Here is a 21,113-nt window from a genome sequence, read left to right as displayed (position 1 = left end):
GCACTAACTGTACCAGATGATGAATACTTTGTGCCCTCTGTTCTGGCAGGTAAATTTGTTGATCCACTGTATCCAGAATCATTCACAGAAATGTAATTCTTTGACACGGGACAAGGCTTGATTTTTCTTTTAAGTTGACAATCCAAACATGCTAAACTAGTACCTTGTACGTCAGTAAGGCATTTTGAAGGAGTATTTGTTGAGATGGAGCCTTGATGAGAAATTTGTCTAAGTACGGAACAATTATCACTCCCACGGATCTGAGATGAGCCATCATCACAGACATCACCTTTGTGAATACCCGAAGCACTGATGAGAGGCCAAACGGTAGTGCCTAGTGCCTGAAATTGATAATGGTTTTGTTGTACGGGAAGAAAAATATATATATAAAAACAATTGGGGATGCGCTACTTCCACTAATAAATAACACGTTTATAAATCTGTGATAAATTCACAAACAACACTCTGAACGGTCATGTGTAATATATTAAAAATACATATTTATTCTCCCATAAAACAGAAAAATATTCACATATTATTTAAATTGTGCATAGTATTCTCAATGGAATTAAATTGCAAGGCTTGGAAACATGTATCACTCTTCTTCTTATGCTTTCATTGTAACCATATACCTCAAGATATTCCAGTACCAATGTGTAACTGCCCTCAGTTCAGAGGCTCTTGTTATTCCAATAATGATAGGGCTGTTCAGTCACGTAATTCACAGCTATGCACAACTTGTGATCGAAGTCCTACATGCATGTAATGGTTGTTATCTCACCTACTGTGGCCATTTCGAATAAAGTCCTTTCTCCACTTGATTCCCCAAATACAGCTTGTCCCTTTTAGCCTCTGCTTTTCGTTCAGATGTAGATAGCAGTGCTATTTAGACCGGGACTGTTAGTTTGCTGATGGTTCCGATACACATGGGGTCCGTGGCTTACTCTCAGCCAAAGTGATGTGTAGGCTCCTTGTACTGTATAACGCGTTTCTCCGCCTGTAGTAACACTCTCAGCGGCTTCCTCAGACACATTTTAAGCCCTGCTCTTGTGCTTTTTATATCATGCACTCTTGGCGTCTCTGCGCCGTCCTGCGCATGCACACTCTTACTTCATGCGTTCCAAGTCTCGCTAGTGGGTTCTCTTTACCCAAGCCTCCTTTTGAGGATTTTTTCTTTTCCATATTTAGTGCATATTCACCATGTATCCCAAGCCTCGGTTTGGTTATATTGCAGCTAAAGTGCACATTTCCTTCCGCATATTCGTGTTTAAATAATAAAGTGTATTTCACACTCCTACAGCATTAATAGTTTCCTTCAACATTCATTCCTAAAAATCATTTTGCTTATTTCAAAATAGTGTATATATAAAATTTGCGCATGACCGCACCAAACTAATAATGGTTTAAAATTTAAAGGTATACATACATACTTCTAAAATAACATAACTTATAATTTCATATTAGCCATAACTTAATTTAATTTAGTTTAACTCCACCAGCATTAACCTCTTTCTTTATTCCTTTAAATTAGGAACATTATATCAATAGTTTATTCATTCAAATACAGACAATTCATATAGTTTTATAATATTAGTCTTACGTTCACATATCAAATCCATTATTTATAAATTTTCTTGCCCGTATTTAATAAATCCCATAACCTCTTTATTAACCATACAAGTGCCGTTACAAAATTTAAATAGCAATATACATGCATCAATAATACCCCACCGACATTTAATCATCAATTCATTTATGCTAATTATGGTATAACAATCACCCCCTCCTACCCCCTATAAGTTTTAGAAGAAATTCTTCAACCCCATACACCAACATAACCTATTACAAGTTGTTTAATTCAATAGTGTTGTTTAATTCCAACGGGGTCATACTGCGTAGACAAAAAAATCCAGTATGCTTCTCTTTTGCACAACCGGTTATACCTATCACCCCCCTACATGTGAAATATATACACAATGACAGTAATCTTGATGTTATTTCTCACCTTCTTTTCAATGTTCCTTTTATGTTCCATAAATCTACAATTCAATGTTCTAATTGTCCTTCCCACATACTGCAGTCCACATCCACATTGTAACAAATACACTATGAACGTGGACTTGCAGTTGATAAATCTCTGTATAGAATAGGATTCTTTGGTTGCAAAGGATTCAAAGCTGGTGACGTTCCTTTCTGAATATTTACATGTGTTGCATCCTGTCCTTCCACAGCTGTGGAAGCCCTTAGGTTTTTGTGGGAGCCAGCTCTTTAATTTTTATTTTTTCATCTTGAGTTTAAATAGGCTCGGTGTTAATTTTAACTTACAATTTTCTGCATGTCAGGAAAAACAAGTAAATAGAACAACTTCTTTCATCACCAGATATAATACGGGATTTGGAGAAATAAAGAAAATTTGTAAGAAAAATTTCCCTCTGTTCCAGTTTGATGAGGTACTAAATAGTATTACTGAGCTGTCTGAAAGAGTAATCTTTAGAAAGACAGAACATTTAAAGTTAAAATTAACACCGAGCCTATTTAAACTCAAGCTGAAAAAATAGGATTTTAATTACCTACCGGTAAATCCTATTCTCATAGTCTCATAGAAAAAATGAGAAACTCCACCAATAGTGGATGCGTCAGTCTCCAGGCTCTTACGTGGACCCCAGCATCCTCTAGGACGTCAGAGAAAATAGGATTTTATTAATTCCCCTAATGGAGTCCAGCCATGCTGGTTCTGCCCCACTAGCCTGGGAAGGGATACTACACTGAGTACACACTAGTGAACCACCTGGAGAAGAGGAGCACTGTGCCTTACATGAAACACTTATTGCCTGACATACTGTAGCAGTGACAGTACACACACAGGAAAAGGTTAAATGCACAATTAACCCACAAAGAGCCCTTCCAGGAAGACAGAGAGTATGGAACCAGCATACGGCGCCCTTATCACTAATGCCAATCTTAGCCGGGTCGCAGACTAAGTACCTAGATTAGGGACTTAGTACACTAATAATCGCTCCCCCCCTGCTATGACCCCCTGGTACCGCTGAGGTAATCTGGAGTCTCTCCGGAGGAGCTGCGCATCCCTGTCAGTCAGAGTCTGTGTCAGCAGCATTAGCGAAAATGGCGCTTGTGAGCTGCTGGATCCGCTCATAGTGAAGCCCCGCCCCTTCAATGGCGCGCGGTCTTCCCGCTCTTCTTTATACTGGTTGTATGTGTCTATGTGCATAAAATGGAGACAGACTCCTTTTATGGCTTTGTTGCCAGTCTGGGTACTGTGTCCGCTGTGCAGCATCTGTGTCCATACACAGTCAGGAGACGCAGTCTGCCCCATTTAGAAGCCGTGCATCTCTGTACCCTCATGCCGCCATAATGGCCGGCGACCCGCTAACTGGGACGCCGGCTTAGTACTCACCACTCTTCGTTCTTCTGGCTCTGTTAGGGGTGGCGGCGTGATGCGGGAATGTACGCTCGCCATGGTGGGACTTACGAATAGTTCCCTCATGAGCTAGTGTCCTGTCAGCGGGGACCAGGACTATTAACCCTGAGAGAGGTTGGGCCGTTCCCCCCCCCCCTAGGTCCCACGAAACAGGCAGGCTACTGCCGACCAGTCCTGCCTGAAAATAACATGCAGAAAACCCTTCAGGAGCTTCAAGAGACGTGACCGGCTCCTCCGGGCACATTTTCTAAACTGAGTCTGGAAGGAGGGGCATAGAGGGAGGAGCCAGCACACACATTCAAACTTCTGTAGTGCCAATGGCTCCTAGTGGACCCGTCTATACCCCATGGGACTATATGGATTCCCAGTATCCCCTAGGACGTAAGAGAAAAACAGGACCTATGATTGGTTGATTGATGTGAAAAGAAGATACTACCTTTGGTAGAAAAGTGGGATTCGTCCAAAATTCTGCTCTGTCATCATGAAACACCAGATATGGTGGTTTGCATGACAACGCACCTAACTCTGAAACATGCCTTGCCGAAGCTAAGGCCAGGAGAAACAGTTTTCCAAGTTAGAAACTTAACATCAACATGTCGTAAAGGTTCAAAAATTGAAGACTGCAAAAATTCTGAAACTAGATTCAAGTCCCATGGAGCTGTAGGTGGTATGAATGGAGGTTGAACTCTAAGGACACCTTGCAGGAAAGTGTGAACTGTTGGCAAAAGAGTCAAATGCCTTTGAAAGAAAATTTGTCTGACTGAACCTGAACAGTCTGAGACTGGAGCATGTGAACTGCCTGTCGCAGCGCGTTGTAAATTGCCCTGAGTTCCAGGACATTTACTTGACCGTAATCTTTCTCGGTCTGACCATAGACCATGAAGCTGACAATGTAAGACCACTGCTCCCCAACCTCTGAGACTTGCATCACATATTAATTTCTTAAACTCTATATCTTATTTTCATTACATCTAATTTTTGTATCACTTTCTCTATGGCTTCGGCTTCTTAAACACTAATCTATCAACGTTATAGTTTTTTCACTGGTATGCTGCCCTGGGCTGTCTGGCTTATGCTGATTTTTTTGGGGTGCCATGCCCTGCACCTAGATATCACACTAGGGAACCCCAATATATATAAATAGAGGCCTTGACATGGCTTGAGAGCTTATACATCCATTTGCGCAGATATATGTAACCAAGATCTCTGAATTCTAAGATATTGTATGGGATTTTAATCTGGTTACTGATATCATTCAGAGTACTGGAGGAAACAAAATGTGTTATTTTTCTTGCTTAGAAATACCCCTCCCTTTCAAGCACCTGAATGATATCACTAAGTTAATTGAGCATCTACCACTATATATATTTGTTGTGAGAGGCAAAGTGGAGCTTGCATTAGGAGGAGATGCAGGTCCTGACATGCCATATGGAGCATTATGGGGTTGCTCGAAGGTGGGTAGCTCTTATCTTAGATATGTTGTAGCAGGGAGCCATTATCATGTTGCTCATTGCTGGTTAAACATAGACCCAGATTGGGGTTGTGGAGGTGTGGGGTGTGGTGCCCTTGGATTGGCTGAGCTGAATGGCTTTAGTGTGGCACCCCCTTACATTATCACTTATCACATACTAATTTCTTTAACACTATTTTTGTATCACTTTCTCTATAGCTTCGGCTTCTTAAACACCAATCTATTAAATTATAGTTTTTCACTGGTATGCTGCCCTGGGCTGTCTGGCTTATGCTGCTTTTTTTGGGGTGCCACGCCCTGCACCTAGATATAGCACTAGGGACCCCCAATATATATTTACAGAAAGGCCTTGATGCGACATGGGGGCTTATACATACATTTGCGCAGATATATGTAACCAAGTGTTATGTGTGCAGCAGCTGCAAATCTGTCATTTCTGCTTTCTGCATTGATTAGCACCTGGATCCGGCTGCTCCCTTCTGTTGTTCTCGTTTCCTAGCAACTGATCACCTGGACCTCATTACCTGCAACTTCAGCCTGACTATCATGTGATTGGTCTGTCTCCCTTTAACTAGGGAGTATCCACATACTACTGTGCCAGTGATAGAGTTCAGTATCAGAGAGTATTAGCGCCTGTTCCTGTGTGCTCAGCATGTGGCCATTGCATGCTGTGCAACTTCCCAGTCTCCTGTGTCCTGGTAACTGGTCCCAGTATTCCTGCCAGCCCTGCACCCAGTTCATCTTGGACCTGTATGTACTACAATTATATATCCAGTGTGTCTTTCTGCCTTGGAATCCCTGCTTCAAGATATCTGTGCACCATTCCAGCAAGTCTTGCACCTTGCCTCAGTAACCCTGCACCTGTCCAGTTTTGCAAACAGCAGTCTAATCACTCAGACCTTTCTGCATGTTCATCTCCATTCAGTACCTGCAATTCTGTATCCAGACTCCAAACAAACTCCTGTGAATCCTGCCAAATTTCAGCTCTGCTATGCAGAACTTTCAGCCTGCAAGTTTAAGTTTCCCTCTGTGTCCCAGTTCAGCTCTCATCAAACCTCTGCCATTAGCCCTGCTGTGTCAGTCACTCTGCAATTAACCCCTGCCTTACCAGCTGCATTTCTCCAGGTAAATTATCCTGTTTATACCTTGTGGACTCCTGTGCAGATACCAGGTGACCCAGGCAGAGGGCCGCGACCTGCACATCAGGAGCAGCGAAACCCAAATTCCCTTGCGGGGTTCCCGGTGTACACCCCCCAGTGTGTTAGGCTCCGCGCCTCTGCTCTGGGTTGCGCCAACCAACTGGTGTCTGCTTCCAGAATACAGCTGCTTCCAAACATCAAGATCTCTGAATTCTAAGATATTGTATGGGATTTAAATCTGGTTACTGCTATCATTCAGGGTGCTGGGGGAAACAAAATGTGTTTTTTTTTCTTGCTTAGAAATACCCCTCCCTTTCAAGCACCTGAATGATATCACTAAGCTAATTGAGCATCTACCACTATATTTGCTGGCTGAGATAATCTGCCTCCCAGTTGCCCACTCCTGGAATGAACACTGCTGACAATATCACTTGATGTTGCTCGGCCCAATTCAGGATTCAAGCAACTTCTCGCATGGCCATGCTACTTCAAGTCCCTGTTGATGTATGTGACTGCCGTTGCATTGTCTGACTGAAACTGAACAGTCTGAGACTGGATTATGTAAACTGCCTGTTGCAGCGCATTGTAAATTTCCCTGAGTTCCAGGACATTTACTTGACCGTAATCTTTCTCGGTCTGACCATAGACCCTGTAGCTGACAATGTAGGACGACTGCTCCCCAACCTCTGAAACTTGTGTCCGTCATCAAAATTATTCAATTCCAGACTCCGAACCTTTTTCCCGCGGTGAGATTGTGTATGCACAGCCACGAGAGTAGTGATACTCTGGCCCTTGAAGACAACAGCTCCATCTGATGACTTTGTAGATGAGATCCTGACCACTGTGTGAGAAGTACTGGAAGAAAAAAATATATATAAAAACAATTGGGGATGCGCTACTTCCACTAATAAATAATACGTTTATAAATCTGTGATAAATACATATTTATTCTCCCATAAAACACAAAAATATTCACATATTATTTAAATTGTGCATAGTATTCTTACTGAAATTAATTAGCAAGGCTTGGAAACATGTATCACTCTTCTTCTTATGCTTTCATTATAACCATATACCTCAAGATATTCCAGCACCAATGTGTAACTGCCCTCATCTCAGAGGCTCTTGTAATTCCAATAATGATAGGGCTGTTCAGTCACGTAATTCACAGCTGTGCACAACTTGTGATCGAAGTCCTACATGCATGTAATGGTCGTTATCTCACCCACTGTGGCCATTTCGAATAAAGTCCTTTCTCCACTTGATTCCCCTGGTTCCACAAATGCAGCTTGTCCTCTTTAGCCTCTGCTGTTCGTTCAGATGTAGATAGCAGTGCTATTTAGACCGGGACTGTTAGTTTGCTGATGGTTCCGATACACATGGGGTCCGTGGCTTACTCTCAGCCAAAGTGATGTGTGGGCTCCTTGTACTGTATAACACGTTTCTCCACCTGTAGTAACACTCTCAGCAGCTTCCTCAGACACATTTTAAGCCCTGCTCTTGTGCTTTTTATCTCATGCACTCTTGACGTCTCTGCGCCGTCCTGCACATACACACTCTTACTCGCTCGCGTTGGTCTTATTTATAGGTTCTCTTTACCCAGGCCTCCTTTTGAGGATTCCTTCACTTCCGTATTTAGTGCATATTCACCATGTATCTCAAGCCTCGGTTTGGTTATATCGCAGCTAAAGTGCACAATTCCTTCTGCATATTCGTGTTTAAATAATAAAGTGTATTTCACACTCCTACAGCATTAATAGTTTCCTTCAACATTCATTCCTAAAAATCTTTTTGCTTATTTCAAAATAATGTATATATAAAACTTGTGCATGACCGCACCAACTAATAATGGTTTAAAATTTAAAGATATACATACCTAATTCTAAAATAACATAACTTATAAATTCATATTAGTCTTAACTTAATTTAATTTAGTTTAACTCCACCAGCATTAACCTCTTTCTTTATTCCTTTAAATTAGGAACATTATATCAATAGTTTATTCATTCAAATACAGAGAATTCATATAGTTTTATAATATTAGTCTTACGTTCACATATCAAATCCATTATTTATACATGCTCTAGCCCGTATTTAAGAAATCCCATAACCTCTATATTAACCATACAAGTGCCATTACAAAATGTAAATAGCAATATACATGCATCAATAATACCCTACCGACATTTAATCATCAATTCATTTATGCTAATTATGGTATAACAATCACCCCCTCCTACCCCCTATAAATTTTAGAAGAAATTCTTCAACCCCATACACCAACATAACCTATTACAAGTTGTTTAATTCAATAGTGTTGTTTAATCCCAACGGGGTCATGCTGCGTACACAAAAAAATCCAGTATGCTTCTCTTTTGCACAATCGGTTATACCTATCACCTCCCCTACATGTGATATCTATACACTCAATGCCAGCAATCTTGATGTTGCTCATATTTCCATCCTGGCAGTCTGTAATGTGCCTATGTAACGTATTATTTCTCACCTTCTTTTCAAAGTTCCTTTTAGGTTCCATAAATCTACAATTCAATGTTCTAATTGTCCTTCCCACATACTGCAGTCCACATCCACATTGTAACAAATACACTATGAACGTGGACTTGCAGTTGATAAATCTCTGTATAGAATAGGATTCTTTGGTTGCAAAGGATTCAAAGCTAGTGACGTTCCTTTCTGAATATTTACATGTGTTGCATCCTGTACTTCCACAGCTGTGGAAGCCCTTAGGTTTTTGTGGGAGCCAGCTCTTTAATTTTTATTTTTTCATCTGGAGTTTAAATAGGCTCGGTGTTAATTTTAACTTTACATTTTCTGCATGTCAGGAAACCAGCTTGATGAGGTACTAAATAGTATTACTGAGCTGTCTGAAAGAGTAATCTTTAGAAAGGGAGATCATTTAAAGTTAAAATTAACACCGAGCCTCTTTAAACTCAAGATGAAAAAATAGGATTTTAATTACCTACCGGTAAATCCTTTTCTCATAGTCCATAAAGGATGCTGGGGTCCATTTAGTACCATGGGGTATAGACGGGTCCTTTGGGAGCCACTGGCACTTTAAGAGTTTAATAGTGAGGACTGGCCTCTCCCTCTATGCCCCTCCTACCAGACCCAGTCTAGAAACTGTGCCCAAGGAGACAGACATACTTCGAGAGAAGGAAATACACAGATAGTGGTGAGGTTCACACCAGCTCACACATAACAAAAAGGAAAGCCAAGCTAACCAACAATACTGAACCAAGTAACAATGCAGGAATATGAAGCACTGGGTGGGCGCCCAGCATCCTCTACGGACTACGAGAAAAGGATTTACCGGTAGGTAATTAAAATCCTATTTTCTCTTACGTCCTAGAGGATGCTAGGGTCCATTTGTACCATGGGGATGTACCAAAGCTCTCAGTACAGGAGGGAGAGTGCTGAGGTTCCTGCAGAACAGATTGACCAAACTTAAGGTCATCAGAGGCCAAAGTATTGAACTTGTAGAACTTAGCAAACGTATTCGACCCAGACCAAGTAGCTGCTCGGCAAAGCTGTAAAGCCGAGACACCCTGGTCAGCCGCCCAGGAAGAACCCACTTTACGAGTAGAGTGGGCCTTAACAGATTTTGGACATGGCAAGCCTGCCATCGAATAAGCATGCTGGATAGTACACCTAATCTAACGAGAAATCGTCTGCTTAGAAGTAGGACACACAACCTTGTTGGGATCATAAAGGACACATAAAGCGTCCAACTTCCTGTGACGAGAAGTTTTCTTTACATAAATTTGTAACGCCCTTACCACATCCAAGGACTTTGAGGTAATTGAGGAGTCAGTAGCTACTGGCACCACAATAGGTTGGTTGATATGAAAAGCTGACACAACCTTTGAAAGACACTGCTAACGCGTTGAGCTCAGCCCTATCTTCATGGAAAATCAAATAGGTGCTCTTGCATGACTCTTCGGAAGACCGACTTCCAAGTAAGAAAGTAAGAAAGGACCTCGAAAAGAGGAAAAGGCCTCAGATCCTCCAGGAGTAAATCCAGAAGATCCGCGTACCAAGCCCTTCTTGGCCAGTCCGGAGCAATAAGGATCACCTGAACTCTTGTTATTTTTATTAGTTTGAGAATCCTTTAGATGAGCAGAAGTGGAGGGAACACATACACTGACTGGAACACCCACGGATTCACCAGTGCGTCCACCGCCACTGCTTGCGGGTCTCTCGACCTGAAACAGTACTTCCGAAGCTTCTTGTTGAGGCAAGAGGCCATCATATCTACCTGAGGGACACCCCATCGGCTTGTCACCTCTGCAAACACCTCCGGGTGGAGGTCACATTCTCCTGGATATAGATTGTGTCTGCTGAGGAAGTCCGCTTCCCAGTTGTCCACTCCAGAAATAAAGATTGGTGACAGTGCCACTGCGTGCTTTTCTGCCCAGAGGATGATTTTTGTTACCTCTGACATTGCCGCTCTGCTCTTTGTGCCGCCTTGTCGGTTTATGTAGGACACTGCCGTTACATTGTCCGATTGAACCTGAACGGCCTGACCTTGTAGAAGACGTGCCGCCTGCAGAAGGCCATTGTACATGGCTCTTAGTTCCAGAATGTTTATCGGAAGGATGGATTCCAGACTTGACCACTTTCCTTGGAAGTTTTCCCCTTGGGTGACTGCTCCCCAACCTCTGAGACTTGCGTCCGTGGTTAGAAGGATCCAATTCTGAATCCCGAACTTTCGGCACTCGAGAAGGTGAGAAGTTTGTAGCCACCAGAGGAGCGAAATTCTGGCTTTCGGCGACATTTGAATCCGCTGGTGCATGTGAAGATGAGATCCAGACCATTTGTACAGGAGATCCAGTTCGAAGGACCGTGCATGAAATCTTCCGTACTGTGGAGCCTAGTAGGAGGCAACCATCTTCCCCAGAAGGCGAATGCACTGATGAACCTATACCCGGGCAGGTTTCAGGACCTCCCGGACCATTGATTGGATCACCAACGCTTTCTCCACCAGTAGAAACACCCTCTTTACTTCTGTGTCGAGGATCATCCCCAGGAAGGACAGACGTTCAGGATCCACCCATGATCCAGGAGTAGTTGAGTTGAGAGAGCAATGCTCTGTAACAGCTTTTTCCTGGAAGATGCCTTTATCAGCAGATCGCCAAGATATGGAATAATGTTCACTCCCCCGCTTGCGGAAGAGTAGCATAATATCTGGCATGACCTTGGTGAACACCCTCAGTGCTGTGGAGAGGACAAATGGCAGTGCCTGCAACTGGTAGTGACAGTCCAGTAGCGCAAATCTTAGATAGGCCTGGTGAGGCGGCCAGAGCGGAATGTGAAGGTACGCATCCTTGATATCCAGGGATACCAGGAATTCCCCCTCCTCCAGACCTGAGATCACCGCTCTCAGAGACTCCATCTTGAATTTGAATTCCCTCAAATAGGGGTTTAAGGATTTTAGGTTTAAAATTGGCCTTACCGAAATGTCCGGTTCGGCACCACAAATAGGTTTGAGTAATAACCCATACCTTTTCGGTGAGGTGGAACTGGAACAATGACACTTGTGTGTAACAATTTTTGAATGGCTTTCTGTAGGATAGCACTTTCTGGAAAATAGTTTTTTTTTTTTGGCCGCACTAGTCTCACAATAAGTTATTAATGTCCTCTGAAAAACTGATTTATGACGCTAAATTGCTACTGGATATAGCAACCTTGTGCACATGGATTAATAATCCTTTTGCATATGTGTGTTGCCATCAGTGGTGCTCCCTAGAGTCAAAATATCAAACAGAAAAAGCCAACACTAGAAAGTTGGGAAGTAGACTCTTGTGTAGGAGCACTCTAATAATCAATACTGATAAAACATAACTTTATTAATTCATTATTAAAAAGTAATTATAGGAGTAAATTATGCGTGAATAGTCTAGCTACGCAAAAATATAATACTGATATAGGCATAATTCTTGTGGTTTTAGATACCACAATAAATGCAATCCAAATATATGGGCAGTTAGGCTTACTATCACATGATCACAGTAACATCTTTGTGTAGTATATGACCATCGTTTGTTCTGCAAATATCCATTCAGGATTATTTTAATGCAGAAAATTAAATCATAGGTCATACAGAACCGAATGCCAAATGGTATTTTTTGACTCTAGATCGGGCAGAGGAATTTTTTGCAGTACCAGGGTGTTCCAGGGTGGTCTCCCATCCGAGTACTGACCCGGCCCTCCACTGCTTGGCTTCCAAGATCAGACGAGATCGGGCATCTCCAATGGGGTATGTCTGCAACTATTTGATCTGCCCGTTCAGTCAATCCTAATACTTGTCAACAAAAGAAACTACTTGTTCAGCGCCTCAAACAAATGAATCATTTAAATAAAGCCAACAAATTAAGATACAACAGGCTCCTGAGACACTGCGCTTGCGACACCACTATGTGAGATGGATTGGAAGACTATAGAACAAAAAAAGTGGCTGCGCTGTGTGTCAGGAGCTATATAAAATAGAGAGCACAACGTATAAAATGTAAAGAATTTAGTCTCTTAATCAATATAGTTATAAAACATGTAGGTTAATAATACACCTATATCTGTCTCAGGTGATATAAAGGTTCAGCCGTGTGATAAAAATGGCTATACAATATATTAAATCCTAATTGTGCAATAGGGAGGGAACAGGAGAATTTGTAGATGTAGTTCCAGATAAATGTAAACGTATACTACCTCTCCGGCAAGGGCTGGTATAAACTTGGACTCACTAGCCGGGGACGCCCGGCCAAGTTTATACCAGCCCTTGCCGGAGAGGTAGTATACGTTTACATTTATCTGGAACTACATCTACAAATTCTCCTGTTCCCTCCCTATTGCACAATTAGGATTTAATATATTGTATAGCCATTTTTATCACACGGCTGAACCTTTATATCACCTGAGACAGATATAGGTGTATTATTAACCTACATGTTTTATAACTATATTGATTAAGAGAATAAATTCTTTACATTTTATACGTTGTGCTCACTATTTTATATAGCTGCTGACACACCTCGCAGCCACTTTTTTTGTTCTATAATCCTAATACTTGTGCCGCAACCAACATGTATTCAAATAGATATAGATCAATTGTATATTGAATATCAAAATTGTATGTAGTAATCTATTTGATAAGTGATAAGGCAATTATCCAAATACCATATGCAATAATCCCATACAGGGGCACCTGCCTGTGTGGCCGGGATAGGTAAAGCCTCTGGAACCTAGACATACATTTTGCAATGGAAGATAAAATCTTTACAAAATGTCAGAAAGGCAGAGGCTATAATGAGAAAAGGGCAGATAGACAGCTGACGGAGGTTTAAATAACCAGGGCAGATAATGGTGTACATGAGGATAATTACTAACAGTCTTCTTGCAAAAATAAAAGCTGAGAAATAGCTTGAACCTCCTATGTACAATAGTCTGCCAACAAATAAACAGCTGATGAAGGTTTGAATAACCAGGGCAGATAGTGGTGTACACGAGGGAAATTGCTAGCAGTCTTCTGCAAAATTAAAGCTAAAACATAGCTTAAACCTCTTATGTACAATAGTCTGCCATATGCCACTTTTAAATTACCAAAATTACTCCCAACACCTGTTGGAATATACACAGCTCCAGCACCTCATGGAGCAATCAGGATATAGATATATATATATATATATATATATATATATATATATATATGCACTGTGGGAGAAACCAGATGGCTGTAAAACTTAATCTATCCACAATATCTCACAATAAGCATATAGAAACATTGTGTTGAAAAATTAGCCACATAATGTAAATTTCTCCAGCAGGTAATCCTGTGTATCTATATATACACACAGGCAGTATCTCAAAATATTGATATGCAGTGGGTTAATACCCTAATAAGGCTATAATAATTCACTAAATGTGACAAGTGTGTTAGGTATGTGTTCATACGATACCAATACTGAGTGAGCCCACTTCAGTTTTGAAAAGGAGGGGGGGTGGGGAGCACTTTCTGTCAGCAAAGCTGGCAAGCCTGACTTGAAGAATCTGTGAGGTGGGAGTTCCTGAAACTCCAGTCTGTACCCCTGGGCAACAATATCTTTTACCCAGGGGTCTAGGCAAGAAGACGCCCAGACAGTGGCGTAACTAGAAATTTTTCTCCCCCAAGCCAAAAATTCTTTGGCGCCCCCCCCCCCCCACCCCCACCCCCACCCGCCGCATAATTGGGAGCAAGAAAGGGATAAATATGCGCGCGCCGAAGGCGCGCGTTGCAAAAAAAGGGGAGTGGTTTTGTTGGAATGGGCGTGGTTTCTCATAAAGGGGCGTGGTATTGCAGGAAAAGACTACCTTATACCCCAGTTTTGCAACCTGCACGCCCAGATGTTAGCCACCACAGGAAAGAAAAATAATCCTGATTCATGCCCCTTACATTATTTGTCATTTTTCCTCCTTATAGTAATGCCCAGTATACATTATGCCACATACTGCAATGGCCCTTAGACATTATTCCACACACAATAATGCACATGACACATTATGCCACACACCATAATGCCCCCGACACATTATGCCACACACCGTAATGCCTGTGACACATTATGCCACACACCGTAATGCCTGTGACACATTATGCCACACACCGTAATGCCCCCGACACATTATGACAGGAATCGCAATGCCCGTTATACATTATGCTACACACTGCAATGCCCCTGATACATTATAGCACATACAATGCCTGTGACACATTATGACACACACCGCAATGACCTTGAGACATTATACCACAATGCCCGTGATATAGTATACCATACACCGTAATGCCTGTGACACATACCGCAATGCCCTGCCCGTTATACCCTATGCCACACACCGCAATGCCCGTTATGTATTATGCCACACTGCAATGACCCTGAGACATTATACCACATACCACAATGCCCGTGATATAGTATACCACACACCGTAATGCCTGACACATTATGACACACACCGCAATGTCCGTGATACATTATGCCACACACTGCAATGACCCTGAGACATTATACCACATATCACAATGCCCGCGATATAGTATACCATACACCGTAATGCCTGTGACACATTATGACACACACCGCAATGTCCGTGATACATTATGCCACACACCGTAATGCCCATTACACATTAAGTCCTACAGTAAGGCTTCTAATTACTTTTCAATTACCTTCTCGTTGTCAGGGGTTTCATGCACTGGGTGTCATGCTCGTTGCCAGGTGTTTCATGCACTGGGTGTCATGCTCGTTGTCAGGTGTTTCATGCACTGGGTGTCATGCTCGTTGCTAGGAGGTAGTCCTTGTTGCTAGGGCTGTGCTCCCAGTGCCACATATGACCCCAGTGCCAGATATTCCCCCACGGTGCCAGGTACTCACATGCCCCCGGTGCCAAATATAGCCCCCCCCATGTGCCAGGTACACATATACCCCCCCCCCCCCAGTGCCACATATGCCCCCAGTGCCAGATATTCCCCCCAGTGCCACATATGCCCCCAGTGCCAGATATTCCCCCCGTGCCAGATATGCCGCCAGTGCCATATATTCCCCCCCAGTGCCAGATATTCCCCCAGTGCCAGATATCCCCCCTAGTGCCAGACATCCCCCCCCAGTGCCAGACATCCCCCCCCCCCAGTGCCAGACATCCCCCCCCCCAGTGCCAGACATCCCCCCCCCAGTGCCAGATATCCCCCCCAGTGCCAGACATCCCCCCCCCAGTGCCATATATGCCCCAGTGCCAGACATCCCCCCCCAGTGCCAGATATCCCCCCCAGTGCCAGACATCCCCCCCCCCAGTGCCAGATATCCCCCCCCCAGTGCCATATATGCCCCAGTGCCAGATATCCCCCCTAGTGCCAGACATCTCCCCCCCAGTGCCATATATGCCCCAGTGCCAGACATCCCCCCCCCAGTGCCAGATATCCCCCCCAGTGCCAGACATCCCCCCCCCAGTGCCATATATGCCCCAGTGCCAGACACCCCCCCCCCCCCCCCAGTGCCAGATATTCCCCCCAGTGCCGCCATCGCCGCCGCCGCTTTTTGGAGGGACACGGAGGGTACAGCCTCTCCTGTGTCCCTCCTGCTGCATCATCTCCGGCGGCCGCGGGTCAAATAGGGGGAAGTGCCGTCCGTGAGCCAATTAGAGCTCACGGACGGCACTTCCCCCTATTAGACCCGCGGCCGCCGGAGATGATGCAGGAGGGACACAGGAGAGGCACACGCTGTGCCGTCCGTGTCCCTCCAACAAGCGGCGGCGGGAAGGAGAAAGCAGACTGACATGCGGGCGCTCGTCCGCATGTCAGTCTGCTGTAATCAGTGGCGCCCCCGCAGCCCCTCGCCCCCAAGCCACCGCGAAGACTGCGGGGGCAGTAGTTACGCCACTGCGCCCAGATGTGACTGAAATCTTTTAGTCTGGCTCCCACCTGCCCGATTACCAGCCTGGGAAGTCCACCGTCATGCTGAAGACTTAGAGGAAACAGAACCTGGCTTCTGTTCCTGGGAACCTGTTGCTGCAGGTTTTCTGGATTTTCCCCGACCGCCTCGAAAGAAAGTGGAAGGGCAGTGGCGCACGCAGGGGGGGGTTTCCGAGTACCTGGAAACCCCCCCTGCCAGAATGATCCATCACAGTGCACCTACGATGATTATTTATTTATTTATGAGAGTAGCCACGAGCATGGGCTGTGAACTGTGCTGCTGCGGCAGTAGCTCCTCACAGCCCTTTACATTTCCGAGCAGTGCAGGGGACCAGGCAGGAAGCTCCCATGAGCCTTTGCTTGTGACTCACTGCACTGCACTATTCCTCGGCAGGCACTCCGTCCTCCTCGGCTCCAGTCTACAGCTGCTTGTGCCTCCCATTAATACAGGTCGTCAGGTCAGATCTGCAGTCCCTGGGGATGGAGAGAAAGGGGGGAGTGTTCATGTAATGTATTATGCAGTCTAAGTGTTTTTTTGTGTGGGGGTAGGAGACAGTTTGCAATCCCAGTGTGTGTGTGTGTGTGTGTGTGTGTGTGTGTGTGTGTGTGTGTGTGTGTGTGTGTGTGTGTGTGTGTGTGTGTGTGTGTGTGTGTGTGTGTGTGTATACAGTCTGCAGTCCCAGGTAAGTGTGGGGAGTTAGTGTTGTCTACAGTCCCAGTGTTCATAACCTGCAGTCATAGTGAATTTGTAGTCCGTGTGTGTATGTTTGTGTGTGTATATATATATATATATATATATATATATATATACACACACAGACGTCCTAGTGGTTGCTGGGAACTCTGTAAGGACCATGGGGTATAGACGGGCTCCGCAGGAGACTGGGCACTCTTAAAAGAAAGATTAGGTACTATATCTGGTGTGCACTGGCTCCTCCCTCTATGCCCCTCCTCCAGACCTCAGTTAGTATCTGTGCCCGGCCAGAGCTGGATGCACCTAGTGGGCTCTCCTGAGCTTCCTAGAAAAGAAAGTATTTGTTAGGTTTTTTATTTTCAGTGAGATCTGCTGGCAACAGACTCACTGCTACGTGGGACTGAGGGGAGAGAAGCGAACCTACCTGCTTGCAGCTAGCTTGGGCTTCTAAGGCTACTGGACACCATTAGCTCCAGAGGGATCGAACACAGGCCCAGTCCCCGGTCGTCCGGTCCCGGAGCCGCGCCGCCGCCCTCCTTGCAGAGCCAGAAGTAAGGTAGCGCACAGCACTGCAGCTGTGCGCCATTGCTCCCTTAGCACACCACACACTCCGGTCACTGATGGGTGCAGGGCGCTGGGGGGGGGGGGGGGGGCGCCCTGGGCAGCAATTAGATTACCTTACTTGGCGAAAAGCACATAATACAGTCTGATAAACTGTATATGTGCATTAACCCCCGCCATTAAAGTACATAAAAGGACAGAAGCCCGCCGCTGAGGGGGCCGGGCCTTCTTCCTCAGCACACCGGCGCCATTTTCTCTTCACAGCTCAGCTGGAAGGAAGCTCCCCAGGCTCTCCCCTGCAGTATCCTGGTACACAAAGGGTAAAAAAGAGAGGGGGGGCACATAAATTTAGGCGCAAAACTGTGTATATAAGCTGCTATAGGGGAAAAATCACTCAGTATAGTGTACATCCCTGTATTATATAGCGCTGTGGTGTGTGCTGGCATACTCTCTCTCTGTCTCTCCAAAGGGCCTGGTGGGGGAACTGTCTCCAAATAGAGCATCCCCTGTGTGTGTGTGGTGTGTCGGTACGCGTGTGTCGACATGTCTGAGGTAAAAGGCTCCTCTAAGGAGGTGATAGAGAGGATAAGTGTGTGGGAGGGTGTCTCCGTCAACAACGCCGACACCTGTTTGGATATGTGTAAGTGCTGAGGTAAAATTATTGCACAAAAGGTTAGGGAACAGAAAGGAAATCTATCCTGGTCTGTCCCTATGTCACAGAGTCCTTCAGAGTCTCTCTATGTTCACTGTCCAAAATAACAAAGTATCGACACGGAGTTTAACTCCACTGTCGACTACGATAATGCAAAGTTACAGCCAAGAGGGCTAAAAGATATTCAATATATGATTATTGGAATAAAAGATGATTTGCATATCACTGATGACTCATCTGTCCCTGACACGAGAGTACACATGTTAAGTGGAAGAATGCTGAGGTAAATTTCCCTCCTCTCATGAGGAAAAAGAGCGGGAATCTCCAGACAAGAGACGGCAGCTTCCCACAAGAGAATTCTCATGCTGTATCCTTTCCCCACTAGGGCCAGGATGTGTTGAGACTCTTCCCCTTGGATGTCCTGTTTGCACTAGCTATTCTCAGGGATCCTGCAGATAGTGTGCACATTCTAGTATAATACCCAGACCGGCGATTGTGTCAGCATGGGTTTATAGCGCTGTGGCAGCGTGGACAGGTACCTTATCAGCAGAGATTGAGACCCTAGTATGCATATAAATATTTTAAGATGCTGTCTTAAGTGATAGATATATAATTATAAAGCATGCCCAAAGGGACATGAGTATACTGGGTCCTAGAGACAAAAGCTATGTCGATTTCTGCTTGACGTGTCCTGTAGAATATACATTGGACAGATGATGCCGACTTAAGAGGCATATGGAAGGCTGAGGATTGTGTGGAGAAAGGTTCTCGGGCCTGGTCTCCACAGCTATAGCTGGTAATTCTGATATTTTGCCTTATATTCCTGCACAGCCTAGGAAAGCACGACATTATTAAATGCAGCTTTTCGAATAAAGAAAAAGAAAGTCTGAGGTGCGTCCTTTCTTGTCAGAGCCGGGGGCAGAGGAAAGAAGCTGTACAACACAGCTAGTCCCCAGGAACAGAAGTCCTCCCCGGCCTCTACAAAAATCTACCGCATGTCGCTGGGGCTCCACAGGCGGAGCTAGGCCCGGTGGGGACACGCCTTCGTAAGTTCAGCCACAAGTGGGTTCACTCCCTGTTAAAATCCCTGGGCAATAGAAATTGTATCGCAGGGATACAGGCTGGACTGTGAGAAGATGCCCCCTCACCGAGGACCCGGCGGGCTTCCCCCCAAGAGAGGGAGCCAGTGTTAACTGCAATTCGTAAATTGTATCTTCAACAGGTGGTGGTCAAGGGTCCCCTCCTTCAACAAGAGGGTGTTATTATTCGACCATGTTATAATCCCGAAACCAGACGGTTCGGTTAGACCCATATTGAATTAAAATCCCTGAACATATACCTGAAAAGGTTCAGGTTCAAGATGGAATCGCTAAGAGCGGTCATTGCAAGCCTGAAATGAATCGGGACATAAGGGATGCATACCTTCGTGTCCCCATTTATCCACCTCATCAGTCGTACCTCAGAAGTGCGGTACGGGATTGTCATTACCAATTTCATCAAGGTAATGGCGGATATGATGGTGCTCCTGCGGAAGCAAGGTGTCACTATTATCACATACTGGGATGATCTCCTCATAAAAGCGAGATCAAGAGAGCAGTTGCTGGACAGCGTATCACCTTCTCTGGAAGTGAAACGGCAACACGACTGGATTCTATATATTCCGAAGTCGCAGTTGGTTCCTACAGCTCATCTGCCTCGCCTAGGCATGATCCTAGACACAGACCAGAAGAGGGTTTATCTCCCGATAGAGAGAGCTCAGGAGCTCATGACACTGGTCAGGAATCTATTGAAAACCAAAACAGGTGTCAGTGCTTCACTGCACTCGCGTCCTGGGAAGGATGATGGCATCATACTAGGCCATCCCCTTCGGCTGGTTCCATGCAAGAACAATGGAACTTACTGGACAAGTGGTCCGGATCACATCTTCAGATGCATCGGTTAATCACCCTATCCCCCAGGGCCAGGGTGTCTCTACTGTGGTGGCTGCAGAGTGCTCACCTTCTCGAGGGCCGCAGATTCGGCATTCAGGACTGGGTCCTGGTGACCACGGATGCAAGCCTCCGAGGGTGGGGGCAGTTACACAGGGAAGAAAATTCCAAGGTTTGTGGTCATGCCAACAGACTTGCCTTCACATCAATACAACGCCCTAAGTCAAGCGGAGTTCCTGCTTCGCGACCAACCGGTTCTGATCCAGTCAGACCGCAGGGGCTCATGTAAACTGCCAGGGTGGCACAAGGAGCAGGGTGGCGAGGGTAGAAGCCACCAGAATTCTTCGCTTGACGGAGAATCAAGTAAGCGCACTGTCAGCAGTGTTCATTCCGGGAGTGGACACGACCTCCACCTGGGAAAGTGGTGACTTCATCAGGAAGTCTTCACGCAGTTTTGCAAATTGATGGAAACTGCCTCAGGTGGACTACATGGCGTCCCACCTCAATAAAAAGATAAAAAAGGTTTTACGCTGGGTCAAGGGACTCTCAGGCGATAGCTGTGGTCGCACTAGTAACACCTTGGGTGTTCCAGTCGGTCTATATATTCCCTCCTCTTCCTCTCAGACCCAAGGGCTGAGAATTGTAATAAACGGAGGAGTGTGAACAATATTCTTTGCTCCGGATTGGCCAAGAAGGACTCGGTACCCGGAACTGCAAGAAATGCTCTCAGAGGACCCATGACCTCTGCCTCTCAGTCAGGACATGTTGCA

At 44.9% G+C, this 21,113-nt stretch overlaps 1 pseudogene; it reads right to left on the bottom strand.

Moving 5' to 3' along the window:
* Nucleotides 1-12,220: 12,220 nt before the first annotated feature.
* LOC134964572 (5S ribosomal RNA) lies at nucleotides 12,221-12,340 on the bottom strand (annotated as a pseudogene).
* Between the last annotated feature and the right edge of the window lie 8,773 nt (nucleotides 12,341-21,113).

This window comes from Pseudophryne corroboree, chromosome 9 (genome assembly GCF_028390025.1).
Source record: "Pseudophryne corroboree isolate aPseCor3 chromosome 9, aPseCor3.hap2, whole genome shotgun sequence".
NCBI lineage: Eukaryota > Metazoa > Chordata > Amphibia > Anura > Myobatrachidae > Pseudophryne > Pseudophryne corroboree.
The sequence above is the reverse complement of the archived record's forward strand: the minus strand, read 5'-3'. Positions and strand labels throughout refer to the sequence as shown.